This window comes from Aotus nancymaae, unplaced genomic scaffold (assembly GCF_030222135.1).
Source record: "Aotus nancymaae isolate 86718 unplaced genomic scaffold, 86718_ANA_hifiasm-v0.15.2.pri h1tg000033l, whole genome shotgun sequence".
NCBI lineage: Eukaryota > Metazoa > Chordata > Mammalia > Primates > Aotidae > Aotus > Aotus nancymaae.
Window position 1 is genome coordinate 59,750,734 of NW_026988447.1, and position 15,574 is coordinate 59,766,307.

A 15,574-nucleotide genomic window follows, 5' to 3' on the forward strand; every position below is an offset into this window, starting at 1 on the left:
CTTTGTTCTTTTTGCTTAGAATTGATTTGGCTATACGGGCTCTCTTTTGGTTCCATATGAAGTTTAAGGTGGTTTTTTCAGTTCTGTGAAGAAGGTCATTGGTAGCTTGATGGAGATAGCAATGAATCTGTAAATTATTTTGGACAGTATGGCCATTTTCACGATATAGATTCTTCCTAACCATGAACGTGGAATGTTTCTCCATCTGTTTGTTTCCTCTCTTATTTCCTTGAGCAGTGGTTTGTAGTTCTCCTTGAAGAAGTCCTTTACATCCTTTGTTAGTTGTATTCCTAGGTATTTTATTCTCTTTGCAGCAATTGTGAATGGCAGTTCATTCTTGATTTGGCTCTCTTTAAGTCTGTTATTGGTGTATAGGAATGCTTGTGATTTTTGCACATTGATTTTGTATCCTGAGACTTTGCTGAAGTTGCTTATCAGTTTCAGGAGATTTTGGGCTGAGACAACAGGGTCTTCTAGATATACAATCATGTTGTCTGCAAATAGAGACAATTTGACTTCCTCCTTTCCTATTCGAATACCCTTTATTTCTTTTTCTTGCCTGATTGCTCTGGCTAGAACTTCCAGTACTCTATTGAATAGGAGTGGTGAGAGAGGGCATCCTTGTCTAGTGCCAGATTTCAAAGGGAATGCTTCCAGTTTTTGCCCATTCAGTATGATACTGGCTGTTGGTTTGTCGTAAATAGCTTTTATTATTTTGAGATATGTTCCGTCAATACCTAGTTTATTGAGGGTTTTTAGCATAAAGAGCAGTTGAATTTTGTCAAAGGCCTTCTCTGCATCAATTGAGATAATCATGTGGTTTTTGTCTTTGGTTCTGTTTATGTGGTGAATTACGTTTATAGAATTGCATATGTTGAACCAACCTTGCATCCCCAGGATGAATCCTACTTGATCATGGTGGATAAGTTTTTTGATGTACTGTTGCAATCAGCTTGCCAGTATTTTATTGAAGATTTTTGCATCTATGTTCATCATGGATATTGGATTGAAGTTTTCTTTTCTTGTTGAGTCTCTGCTGGGTTTTGGTATCAGGATGATGTTGGTCTCATAAAATGGTTTGGGAAGGATTCCCTCTTTTTGGATTATTTGGAATAGTTTCAGAAGGAATGGTACCAGTTCCTCTTTGCATGTCTGGTAGAATTCAGCTGTGAACCCATCTGGGCCTGGGCTTTTTTGGGGTGGTAGGCTCTTAATTGCTGCCTCAACTTCAGCCCTTGTTATTGGTCTATTCAGGGTTTCAACTTCTTCCTGGTTTAGGCTTGGGAGGAGGCAAGTGTCCAGGAATTTATCCATTTCTTCCAGGTTTTCTAGTTTATGTGCATAGAGTTGTTTGTAATAATCTCTGATGATGGTTTGAATTTCTGTGGAATCTGTGGTGATATCCCCTTTATCATTTTTTATTGCATCTATTTGGTTATTCTCTCTTTTCTTTTTTATTAATCTAGCTAGTGGTCTATTTTGTTGACCTTTTCAAAAAGCCAACTCCTAGATTTATTGATTTTTTGAATGGTTTTTTGTGTCTCTATCTCCTTCAGTTCTGCTCTGATCTTAGTTATTTCTTGTCTTCTGCTAGGTTTTGAGTTTTTTTGATCTTACTCCTCTAGCTCTTTCAATTTTGACGATAGGGTGTCAATTTTAGATCTCTCCTTGCTTCTCATGTGGGCACTTATTGCTATATATTTTCCTCTAGAGACTGCTTTAAATGTGTCCCAGAGATTCTGGTATGTGGTGTCTTCATTCTCGTTTGTTTCGAAGAACATCTTTATTTCTGTCTTCATTTCATTGTTTATCCAGTTGACATTCAAGAGCCAGTCATTCAGTTTCCATGAAGCTGTGCGGTTCTGAGTTAGTTTCTGAATTCTGAGTTCTAACTTGATTGCATTGTGGTCTGAGAGACTGTTATGATTTCCGTTCTTTTCCATTTGCTGAGGAGTGATTTACTTCCAATTATGTGGTCAATTTTAGAGTAGGTGTGATGTGGCGCTGAGAAGAATGTATATTCTGCAGATTTGGGGTCGAGAGTTCTGTAAATGTCTATTAGGTTTGCTTGGTCCAGGTCTGAGTTCAAGTCCTGGATATCCTTGTTAATTTCCTGTCTCATTGATCTGTCTAATATTGACAATGGGGTGTTAAAGTCTCCCACTATTATTGTGTGGGAGTCTAAGTCTCTTTGTAAGTCATTAAGAACTTGCTTTATGTATCTGCATGCTCCTGTACTGGGTGCATATATATTTAGGATCGTTAGCTCTTCTTGTTGCACGGATCCTTTTACCATTATGTAATGTCCTTCTTTGTCTCTTTTGATCTTTGTTGTTTTGAAGCCTATTTTATCAGAGATAAGATTTGCAACTCCTGCTTTTTTTTGCTCTCCATTTGTTTGGTAAATCGTCCTCCACCCCTTTATTTTGAGCCTTTGTGTATCCTTGCATGTGAGATGGGTTTCCTGGATATGGCACACCGATGGGTTTTAGCTTTTTATCCAATTTGCCAGTCTGTGTCTTTTGATTGGGGCATTTAGCCCATTTACATTTAGGGTTAATATTGTTATGTGTGAATTTGATACTGCCATTTTGATGCTAGCTGGCTATTTTGCCCGTTAGTTGATGCAGGTTCTTCATTGTGTTGTTGCTCTTTACCATTTGGTATGTTTTTGGAGTGGCTAGTACTAGTTGTTCCTTTCTATGTGTAGTGCCTCTTTCAGGAGCTCTTGTAAAGCAGGCCTGGTGGTGATGAAATCTCTGAGTACTTGCTTATTCGCAAAGGATTTTATTTTTCCTTCACTTATGAAGCTTAGTTTGGCTGGATATGAAATTCTGGGTTGAAAGTTCTTTTCTTTAAGGATGTTGAATATCGGCCCCTACTCTCTTCTGGCATGTAGGGTTTCTGCTGAGAGATCTGCTGTGAGTCTGATGGGCTTCCCTTTGTGGGTAACCCGACCTTTCTCTCTGGCTGCCCTTAGCATTTTCTCCTTCGTTTCAACCCTGGTGAATCTGACGATTATGTGCCTTGGGGTTGCTCCTCTCGAGGAATATCTTTATGGTGTTCTCTGTATTTCCTGTACTTGAATATTGGCCTGGCTTGCTAGGTTGGGGAAGTTTTCCTGGAAAATATCCTGAAGAGTATTTTCCAGCTTGAATTTATTCTCTTTGTCACATTCAGGTACACCTATCAAATGTAGATTAGGTCTTTTCACATAGTCCCATATTTCTTGGAGACTTTGTTCATTCCTTTTTACCCTTTTTTCTCTAATCTTGCCTTCTCATTTTATTTCATTGAGTTGATCTTTGACCTCTGATATCCTTTCTTCTGCTTGGTTGATTCGGCTGTTGAAACTTGTGCATGCTTCGTGAAGTTCTCGTGCTGTGTTTTTCGGCTCCATCAATTCACTTATATTCCTCTCTAAGTTGTCCATTCTTGTTAGCATTTCATCAAATCTTTTTTCAATGTTCCTAGTTTCTTTGCATTGGGTTAGAACATGTTCTTTTAGCTCACAGAAGTTTCTTATTACCCACCTTCTGAAGCCTGATTCTGTCATTTCATCACACTCATTCTCCATCCAGTCTTGTTCCCTTGCTGGTGAGGAGTTGTGATCCCTTGTAGGAGGAGCGGCATTCTGGTTTCGGGTATTTTCATCCTTTTTGCGCTGGTTTCTTCCCATCTTTGTGGATTTATCCACCTGTCATCTTTGTAGTTGCTGACCTTCAGATTGGGCTCTGAGTGGACGTCCTGTTTGTCAATGATGAAGTTATTTCTGTTTCTTAGTTTTCCTTTTAACAGTCTGGCCCCTCTGCTGTAGGATTGCTCAGGTCCACTCCAGGCCCTGCTTGGCTATGGATCACCTGCAGCAGCTGCAGAACAGTAAGGGTTGCTACCCATTTCTTCTTCTGCTATCTTTGTCCCAGAAGGATACCTGCCAAATGTCAGTCTGAGCTCTCCTTTATGAGGTGAGTCTTTGAATATACGAGGGTTAGGGAGCTTCTTGAGGAGACAGTCTGTCCTTTATAGGAGCTCAAGTGCTGAGCTGTGAGCTCCGTTGTTCATTCACAGCTGCTGGGCAGGTAGGTTTAAGTCTGCTGCAGCAGAACTCATAAACCACTTTTTTTTCCCAGGTGTTCTGTCCCAGGGAGTTAGGGCTTTATTTATGAGTTTCCATTGTGCTGCTGCCTGTTTTTTTCAGGGCTGCCCTGCCCAGGAAGGAGGCAGCCTAGTCACTGTCTGCCTGCAGAGGCTTTGCTGAGCTGCTGTGGGTTCTGCCCTGCTGCCATGTGAACTTTCCTGCAGTCCTGTTTATACGGGTGTAGTTAGAACTGCCTCGGCAATGGTGGCCTACTTCTGTATTGGCAGACTCTCTCTGTAATGGCGGGTTGCCTCGGCAATGGCAGGCTGCCTCAGCAATGGCAGACTACCTCCGTAGTGGTGGAGTGCCTCGGTAATGGCAGACGCCCTTCCTCCGCAGAGCTGGACAGTGCCGAGTTCAGCTGTGCTTACTGTGAAACTCTTAACCCAGAGCGTTTCCAATGGCTGTTTTTTAGTTTTTTAGTTTTTTAGTTTTTTTTTTTTGTTGGGGGGTGGGACCAGCCAAGCCTGATCACCTGGCTCTCTCAGAGCCATTTTTTTTTTTAGTTGAACGGTCGACTCTCTCCCAGGTGTTCCAGTTGCCTGGTGAAAAGGTGCCAGGATCTGTGTGATTTCCTGTGCAGCAACCCACTGTGCCAGCTGAAACAGCGGCACTGAGGTTCGTGGCGCTTTTTTGCCTGGGAATCTCCTGGCCTGGCTCCCTGCTTCAGTCCCCTTTTTTTAAATCAGATGAATGGGCGACTCTGCCTTCCTGGAGCTTCACTGCCAGCTAAAAGGAGACCCAGTCCTGTTTACTCTGCACTGGAAACCATCACACCAGGGCGCCAGCAAAACAGCTGCACCGGCCAAAACAGCCGTGCTGGTGACCCGTGGGGCTCCACCTGGGAATCTCCTGGTCTGTGGGCAATAAAAATCCATCTGGAAATGCAGCACCCACTCACCCTCTGCACTTTCACTGGGAGCTGCAATCCTGAGCTGCTCCTAACCAGCCATCTTGGATCTTCTTCGCTAAATTATTTTTTAAAAACTAGAATTAGAAGAGAATTTCTTTAACTTACTAAAAAGGTATTTACCAAACACCCCACAAACACCACAATTAATGGTGAAATTTTATACGCATTTTCTTTAACATAAAGAACATCAGAAAAATTATCCAAAATTTAGAATCAGGCAAAAAAGAATATCAAGTATTCTTTCAGCACAGTTCTGGGTTTGCACCTTTAGTTGATTTTCCTATTGACCATGCTGCTTTACAGCTCTGCAGATACAGAGGTTAACTTGCAGATATTTGTCTGACACAGATGAAAATGATTTCTCTTCAGTGAAAGATACAACCTCAAAGTAAGGTTTATTGCTCTGTAGGATATTAACCAGCTTTGTATTTAACCCAGCAATCTTATCCTAAAGTTCTTTTATTAAATTGCTTATAAATACCTTAGCTCCGAAGGGTTTTTTTTTTTTTTGAGATAGGGTCTGGCTGTGTCACCCAGGCTGGAGTGCAGTGGCACACTCACAGCTCACTGCAGCCTCAACCTGCCAGGCTCAAGCAATCCTCCCACCTCAGCTTTCCTAGTAGCTGAGACTTCAGGTGCACACTACCACACTCGGCTAATTTTTGTATTTTTTGTAGAGATGAGATTTCACCATGTTGCCCAGGCTGGCCTCAAATCCCTGGACTCAATTCAGGATCCTCCTGCCTTGGCCTCCGAAAGTGTTTGGATTACAGACGTGAGCCACTGCCACTGGCCTCAAGTATTTATTGAACTCATTTTAACATTTTCTTGATTCTCCCATTATCAATTAATCGATTGAACAAAATCCTTGACACATACTTATTTTATATTTGCATGAGTCATGATTTTATCCTTTGACAAGTACACTTAAGAGCAAGTGAAAGATATCTGTTAACACTGCTTCAATTTGTCATGTAATAAAAGACCTAAATAAAGTATAATAAATAACATTTGTGTGTAAGGATTAGAACAGAAGGGAAACAAGGCCAGGCGCGGTGGCTCAAGCCTGTAATCCCAGCACTTTGGGAGGCCGAGGCGGGTGGATCATGAGGTCAAGAGATTGAGACCATCCTGGTCAACATGGTGAAACCCCGTGTCTACTAATACAAAAAAATTAACTGGGCATGGTGGCGTGTGCCTGTAATCCCAGCTACTCAGGAGGCTGAGGCAGGAGAATTGCCTGAACCCAGGAGGCAGAGGTTGCGGCGAGCCGAGATCGCGCCATTGCGCTCCAGCCTGGGTAACAAGAGCGAAACTCCGTCTCAAAAAAAAAAAAAAAAAAAAAAAAAGAAGGGAAACAAAATTCTAACTGTCAGATGACATGGTTGTCTGTATAGAAAATCTAAGAATTTAAAGGATAGCTATTAAAGCAGTTAAGAGAATTCAGCTAACTTGCTGAATACAAGGCCAATATACAGGAATTAATAGCTTGCCTAAGGACTTAGCAACAATGGACATAAAAAGTAACTTGAAAAGATATAATTTACAAAACAACAATAACCAAAAATATACCTAGGAATAAATCTAATAGAAGGTATTGCAATCTTGTTGGAAAAAAGTACAAAATTTTATTGAAAGATATGATAGAAGACCTACCTAAATTACAAGACATAGTAAACCCATCAATAGGAATAGTCAGTATCAGAAAAGTGTCTATTTTCTGAACTAATCTGTAAATTAAATGAAATATCACTGAAACCCCAGCAATATATTTTTATGGAAATTGATTGTTTTAAAAAAGTTGTATGGGAGAGTAAAGTATCATGAATAGTTAAGACCATTTTAAAGACTTGTCATACTATATATCAACAGGATACCGTAATATTGACAAGACAATGTGATATTGTTCATAGATAGACAAATACATAAGTGGAATAGAATAGGAAGCCCCAAAACAGCAGGAAGTGAACAAGAAATTTGGTGTATCATAGAGAAAACTTTACAAATTAACAGAGAAAAGTCTGGGCACAGTGGCTGCTGCACTCCAGCCTGGGCAATAGAACAAGATTCTATCTCAAAAACAAACAAAAAACAAATTAACAGAGAAAAGTGTTGATGTGATTGATTTATTATATGAAAAAATTTTCCCTGATTTATACCTTAAGCAAAAATAAATTTCATATGGATTAAAGATTTAGATGTGGAAAAACAAAAATTTTTAGAATAAAAAATGAGAATGCATTTATTATATTGGGGTAGGGAAGGATGTTTTAACTAAGCCCCCCCCCCAAAAAAAGAAGATGCTTTATAATGAACTTCTAATAGTAAAAGTTTAAGATCATAAACATAACTGAAAGATAATTGACAGACAGGGAAAAGTAATTCAAAACATAAAAAAAGAGATTTATATCAAATATATGGTGAATTATTACAGACAAAGTAAAAAAATGATTTAAAAATCAACCACACCCCCTCCAACCCAAATAGGCAATGGATGTGAGCAGGCAAATCACAAAAATACAAAGCATAATAATGATTAAATACATAACAGGATAGAAATGTCACTAGTAATCGGGGTTAAAAAAAAAAGAAAAAGAAAATGATGAAGAATCATTTCGTACCTACCAGATTAGTGAGATGTAAAAATTAATAATAATACCAAATATTAAGCAGTGATGTGGACTAATGATTACTCTTTTAGATTGTGGTGCAACCACTCTGGAAAACAATTTAATAATACACAAATTTGAAAATTAGCAGCTGTTTTTGGAACAAGAGAGTTTGGCAATATCCAGTGTATTTGATAGTGTACATATCCTATGACCATCAGTTTCTTGTTTAGCCCTATTATAGAAAAGCTCTCATCAGAGACATAAAGATGTCCATTTGATGCATTGTTTCTTAAAGCGAAAATTAGAACCAACACAAATCTCCACTAATAGATAACTGAAAAAGTAAGATGTGGTATCTTCCTATGATGTAAAATAACACAGCATTTAAGATGGATAAGCAAAAGCCATATGAATTTACACTGGTAAATGTCAGGAACACATAGGTTGAGTGTGCAAAATAGGTTTCCAAGTATTGAGTACAGTATAATTCCTTTTGCACATATTTTGGAAACCAGACAAAACAATATTATTTTAAACATCTAGCCAGCCTACATGGTAGATAATGATCATATTTGGTTTTGGATACAAAGAAAGAGAACTGGGATTGGGGTGTTCAACTTGATATGCGGTGTAAACACTTACTCATTGTTGGTGTTTCATGCATGCCTCTATGTGCCTTTCTGTATAAAATATAATAAATGAATTAAGGAAAATGGTGCATAATAAACAGAAGTTAAGAAATCAAATACACAGCCATAAAAAATAGAACAAAATCATATCCTTTGCAGCAATATGAATGCAGCTGGAGGCCATTATTTTTAGCAAATTTGTTCAGAAACAGAAAATTAAATACTGCATGTTCTCACTTTCAAGTCAGACCTAAACATTGGGTATACGTGGACACAAATATGGAAACAATAGATACCGGGCACTCCAAAAGTCGGGAGGGAGCAGGGTAGGGGTGGAAAAACTACCTATTGGATACTATGTTTCATACTGTGTGTTGATAACATTAGAAGCCCAAACCTCAAAGTATTATGCAATATACCCATGTAACAAACCTACATATGTACCTCCTAAATCTAAAAAAAAACAAAAACAAAAAATGAAAACCCCCCAAAACCAGTAACAATCCTATCATATAGTAACATTACAAAAGAGAAATCAAATAATGTAAGGCTCCTTGATGGCATAGTTTCTTCTCACACTTTCAGCACATAGCTGAGGTATCTAGATTCCACTGGGCATTGTATTGGGTGTATGGATTGTCTACAAGATAGAGACAATTCCTGCTGAAACTCTGAAGAGAACACAGACAAGTTAAATGATAACCACAGTAGCATAAGAAGAAAAACTGCCAACATATAGAAGTACGCAGCATTAATGCAGTTATATAAGAGAACCATTGTATTGAGTAGAATACCTCTTTAACAGAAACCAGCTTAAGCAATTATAGGAATTTATTGGTTTGAATAACTGACACATTTAAAGATATATCAGGGTAGGTTTGATTAAACAGCTGAAAAAACATCATCCACTAGCAAATTTCTTTCCCCTTCTAAATTCTTCAATCCATGGGGTTCGCTCAGTATTGAGCTACTGTTGGCTCCCCCTTGTGGTGTCGGGTGATTACCAATCACAGTTAAATGGTTTTCCTGTGCATGACCAGGGAGACACAAGAGAGGTTGTTTTGGAAGAAATAAGGACAATTCTTTCTTTAGCAGCCTCCAGCAGATTTGTTTTTCACAAAGCCTTGATACTGCTGTATTGCCAGCACTGGGCAAAGAGAAGACTTTTAATTAAGATCTGTTCCATTGACCTGCATCTCCACCAATAATCAACTCATAAAACACTCAGCGGGATATCAAAAAGCCCAATGTTTGTAACAAACAAAATGCTTTTGTCTGTATAAATATTAGCAAATATTTATTAATATTTAATTAACTTGTTTTTGAAATTTGCAGCATTTTTCTTTTGAAAGTGTTGTCTTGAGTTCTCAGATGTAGTTTTTTAATACAGTCAGCCTTTTGTATCTGCATGTTCCATGTCCATGAATTCACCCAACCATGAATCAAAACTATTGGAAAAAAATACAATAGTAAAAAATTAAAGATTTTCAAACCCAGTTTAGATTAACAACTATTTACATAATATTTACATTGTACTAGGTATTATAAGTAATCTAGAGATGATTTCATGTATACAGACAAATATATTCAGATTATTTGCAAATACTATGTTATTTTATACCAGAGACTTGACATGCATAGATTTTGGCATCTACACTGTTTCTGGAAAAAATCCTTTGTGGTTCTTGAAGGACAACTGCTTTTTTGTATTTTGAAAGTTATCATCACAAATTATATAATATGCAACTATGTTACTTAGAAATAAATAATGATGTGATAGAAAATAAGTGTATAAGAATGATTATTTTTATCTTGAATATAAAATCATAATGAAGGAACAATTAATGAGTAAAAAGTAGGGGCAAATACGGATAAATAATTCATAAGTTGGTAAAATTCTACGTAGCCTTGATATAAAAACCAGAAACTCTAAAAAAAGATAAATTCAACTACCTCAAAATTAAAATAGAGTACATAAAACTATGCTCTAAAGAAGGGTGGATATAGAAACAATGAACTAGGATTTAATATTTATAATACACATAATTTGTGGGTTAATTGCTGTAAATTATAAGAAATATTACAAATCAGTATAAAATAACTATAGGAAATAAAAAAGGATAAGGGTCATAAAACGTAATTCACAGAAAAATACGAATAACTAACAAATATATGAAAAGATGCTACATCAAACTACTAATGAAAGAAACATAAATTCAAGCAGTGAGATAGTTTTCTTAGAAAACATTCCATTCTAATGTAAACATTATATTCTACAATGCAAGCTAGCATAAATTTATGGAAAACAGTTTGGAAATATCTATTTAAAATAAAACCACATTCAAAATTAAAATATTGATGATTTTCAAGTCAAATTCTTTTTCTAAGAATTTTTTTGAGAAAAAGTTGCACAAACATAGAAAGATTTATCTGCGTAGGTATTCATTGCAACCTTGTTTTCACAGTAAAAATTAGAAACCACTTAATTGTTCATCAATTGCAAGCCAATTAAAAAACATACTATCTATGGAAATTATACAATTATTAACATAAAAAGTTATATCTATACACACTGACAAAGAAAGGTAACTACCAAAGTGGTAAAAACTGCCAAACATACACAACCTGAGCACATTTTTGTAAAATATATGATATACGTGTTTGAAAGTATATTTTAAAAATCCAGAAGAGTGTACATCATAGGAAAATTTGTAATTATCTCTTGGGGGTGGGATTATGAAAAAGTAACACTTTTCGTGTAAACATTCTACATTGTTTAAATATTCCACAATGGGCATGTAACACTTTTGTTACCATATTTAAATATATAATTTTTACATTATAATATGTTTTATATTACATTATAAATATAATTTTTACAACTTCTAAATGAAGGGCTAAAGGGAATAAAAATGGAATATTGAAGTATGATGATTATTGCGAGACGGTAAATGGCAGGAGACGGTGACATTCTAGGGAGCTCATAACATCAGCACTTAGTACAGCACATTTTGCTTTGTAGGTACAATAATGCTTACCAATGATTCTCAAAATGTAGAAAAGATAATCACCAATCAGCTTCTGAGGTTTTCTCTGATTATTAACAGTAATCCATTTTGCTTTTATAAAGTAAAATGTTCTATCTAATGATGGTTATAGCAGAAAACCAAAATTATCTGGCTATGAAAAAAAACTTCCTTCTCTTTGTCCTATTTTATCAGTTATTAACTTAGTATTTAGGGCTGGGGATCTAAAGATAAATAATAGGGAACATGCCTTTAAGGAACCTGAATTCTAATGAGAAGTCGAACAAATAATAAAGAAACATAAGATAGGTATTAATACATAGAAATAAAGTGACAGTTAAGTCAGAGTTGAAATAGGATTCTGTGCTTAAAAATAAAGTTGGTCTCTCTGTGTTTAATGGTAGATATTATATTTTACTTTTAGATAGATTTTTACTCTGCGATAAAATACCTAAATAAAATTGTCAGTTATATAAGTTAGGGTGAATATAGTTGGGGAAATTGACATTTGAAACTTTTCATGGAGCGCCCAGAAAGATAATATTGTACAGCAACAGTCCCTAACCTATTTGGCACCAAGGACTGGATTCATGGAAGGCAGTTTTTCCATGGACCAGGACAAAGAAATGGTTTTGAGATAATTCAAGCGCATTGTGTATGTATAGTGTACTTTATTTCTATTATTATTACATTGTAATATATAATGAAATAATTATACAACTCACCATGTTGTGCAATCAGTGAGATCCCTGAGATTGTTTTCTTACAACTAGATGGTCCCATCTAGGGGTGGTGGAAGATAGTGACAGATCATCAGGCATTAGATTATCATAAAGAGCATGGAACCTAGATCCTTTGCATGCGCAGTTCATAATAGGGTCTGTGCTCCTATGAGAATCTAATGTCACCACTGATCTGACAGGTGATGGAGCTCAGGCTGTAATGTGAGCAATGAGGAGTAGCTGTAAATACAGATGAAGTCACTCACCCGCCACTTACCTCCTGCTGTGTGGCCTGGTTCCTATTAGGCTACAGAACACTCCTGGGGGATGGGGCCAGTACTGTGGCCTGGGGGTTGGGGACCCCTGTGGTACAGAGTACAACAGTTAGGAGGACCAGTTACAGGAATAGCACAGGGAATCACCATGAGTGGCAAGTATGCAAATCACCATGAGGTGGACTAGTACAGAACACAGCCACAGAGTGTGGTTGATGCTGTAAACTTCCATGGACCCAGGCATTCTGACACAGCAGTATTTTTAAGAAAAATTATCTGAGCCTAGATATAAGCTAAAAAGTGGTAAGCTGGGGCCTTGCCATCAGTGTATGTCAAATTGACAGAACAAGTCTTCAAATGATGGCATCGTGAGCTAATAAGAAGAAACAGCATGAGTGCATGAGATGTAGATTAAATAAATCTCTCGAGTCTCTGGACAATGAGGGATAAGAGAGGATAATAGACATATTCTCAAATAGGTAAGGTGGTTCATGCCTGTAATCCCAGTACTTTGGGAGGCTGAGGTGTGAAGATTGCTCAAGGCCAGGAGTTCGAGACCAGCCTGGGCAACATAGCAAGACCCTGCATCTACCAAAAAAGTTGTTAAAAAATTAGCTGGGCAGCCAGGCACAGTAGCTCATGCCCATAATCCCAGCACTTTGGGAGGTCGAGGTGGGCAGGTCACCTGAGGTCAGGAGTTCAAGACTAACCTAGCCAACATGGTGAAACCTTGTCTCTACTAAAAATACAAATATTAGCCCAGTGTGGTGGCACACACCACTAATCCCAGCTACTCATGAGGCCGAGGCAGGAGAATTGCAGTGAGGCAGAGGTTGCAGTGAGCTGAGATTGTGCAACAGAGCAAGACTCTCTCTCCCCTGACCCTGCCAAAAAAAAAATTAGCTGGACGTGGTGGTATGTACCTGTAGTCCCTGCTACTCAGGTGGGTGAGGCAGGAGGATTGCTTAAGCCCAGTTATTCTAGACTGCAATGGGCTATGACCACACCACTTCATTCCAGCCTGGGTGACAGAGCAAGACCCTGTCTCTAAAACAATGAAAAGAAAACAAAAAGAAAAAAGGCAGCAAATGGATATCTGGGGAATAAACCCAAATGCTTACAGCCAACTGATCCTTGACAAAGCATACAAAAACATAAAGTGGGGGAAAGACACCCTATTCACCAAATGGTGCTGGAGTAAATGGCTAGCCACATGTAGGAGAATAAAACTGGATCCCCATTTCTCACCTAATGCAAAAATCAGTTCAAGATGGATCATGGACTTAAATCTAAGACCTGAAACTATAAAAATTCTGTAAGATAGCCTCAGAAAAACCCTTCTAGACATTGGCTTAGGCAAGGATTTCATGACCAAGAACCCAAAAGCAAACACAGTAAAAACAAAGACAAATATCTGGGGCTTAATTAAACTAAAGAGCTTTTGCATGGCAAAAGGAACAGACAACAGGGTAAACAGACAACTCATAGAGTGGGAGAAAAATCTTTATAACCCATCCATTTGACAAAGGACTAATATCCAGAATTGACAATGAACTCAACCAAATCAACAAGAAAAAAACAAACAATCCCATCAAAAAGTGGGCTGAGGACATGAATAGACAATTCTCAAAAGAATATATACAAATGGCCAACAAACATATGAAAAAATGCACAACATCACTAATGATCAGAGACATGCAAATCAAAACCACAGTGTGATACCACCTTACTCCTGAAAAAATGGCCATATTAAAAAGCTCAAAAAATAATAGATGTTGGTGTGGATATGGTGAAAAGGGAACACTTCTACACTATGGAAAACAATGTGGAGATTCCTTAAAGAACTAAAAGTAGAACTACCATTTGATCCAGCAATCCCACTACTGGGTATCTACCCAGAGGAAAAGAAGTGTTATATGAAAAAGATACTTGTACATGCATGTTTATAGCAGCACAATTCACAATTGCAAAAATGTGAAACCAACCCAAATGCCCACAACAAATGAATAAAGAAACTGTGGTATATACAATGGAATACTACTCAGCCATAAAAAGGAGTGAATTAATGGCATCGGTAGCAACCTGGATGGGATTGGAGACTATTTTTCTAAGTGAAGTAACTCAGGAATGGAAAGCCAAACATCGTATGTTCTCACTCATAAGTGGGTGCTAAGCTATGAGAATTCAAAGGTGTAAGAATGACACAATGGACTTTGGGGAGTCAGGGGGAAAGGGTGGGAAGCAATGTTTGTGTCACAGCAAGTGCAAAGGACTTGAGCAGGACATAGGTGTGATGAGTGTAGCAACAGCAATGGGACAAACATCACTAGAATGGAGTAAGTGAGACAGGAATTATGAAGTAAGAGAGGTGGTATGTGAAACAGTGGGGGCATGGAGGATCATATTATATTAGACAGGGGCTAGTAGGATATCGGAAGGCCTCTGGCTTTTATTCTGGATGAGATGAGAAGGCAGTGGAGGATGTTGAGTGGAGGTGTGACATGCTCTCACTTAGATTTTAAAAGAATAGTGCTTGCTGTCATGTTGATAAGAGAGTAGTAGTAGGTAAGGGCTGATGAGAAAGCTACCACTGCAATAACACAGCAAGAACTGGATGGTAGTTGACTAGGATAGGTGGTAATGGGGTTGAATTCAGGATATATGTTGAAGATACAGGAACTTGGTTGCTGGATATGGGAAGTGGGGGGAAAAAGAGCCAAGGATGACTCCAAAGTGGTGGTTTGGGTGACTTAACGGGATGAAGGGGCCATTTATTGAGACAGAGCATGTTGTGGGAAGTAGAGGAGGGAATTAGTATGTGGCCATCAATATGAGGGGTAGAAACAAAGTGCTAACATTCAGAAGAAGGAGGGGGAAAACCTATCTCGGGGTGTCAGGAAGTGTTCTTAGAGTACATGACGCTTCGAGCTATGTCTTAAAATAGGTTGAGGGTTTCAAGGTAAGAAAGTAAGAAAGCAGTGTCCTGCCCTTTAGGCTAAGAAGAACACAGGTAGAGGAAATGGGAAAGACCAGGCTGTGTTTGGAATGGTGATTCTTATGGTTTGGTTGCAGCATTTGATACATGTAGGAAACTGCAGACAGATCGGTTTGGAAAAGTAGACTGTAGCAAGATGGTGATACCCTTACGTACTCAGTTAAGGGGTTTGGGCTTGGTTTGTTAGACCAGTAGCATATCCTGAAGAATTTTTAGCAAAGGAGGAAAATGATAACATTGGTTTCTACTTCAAGAAGATAATAG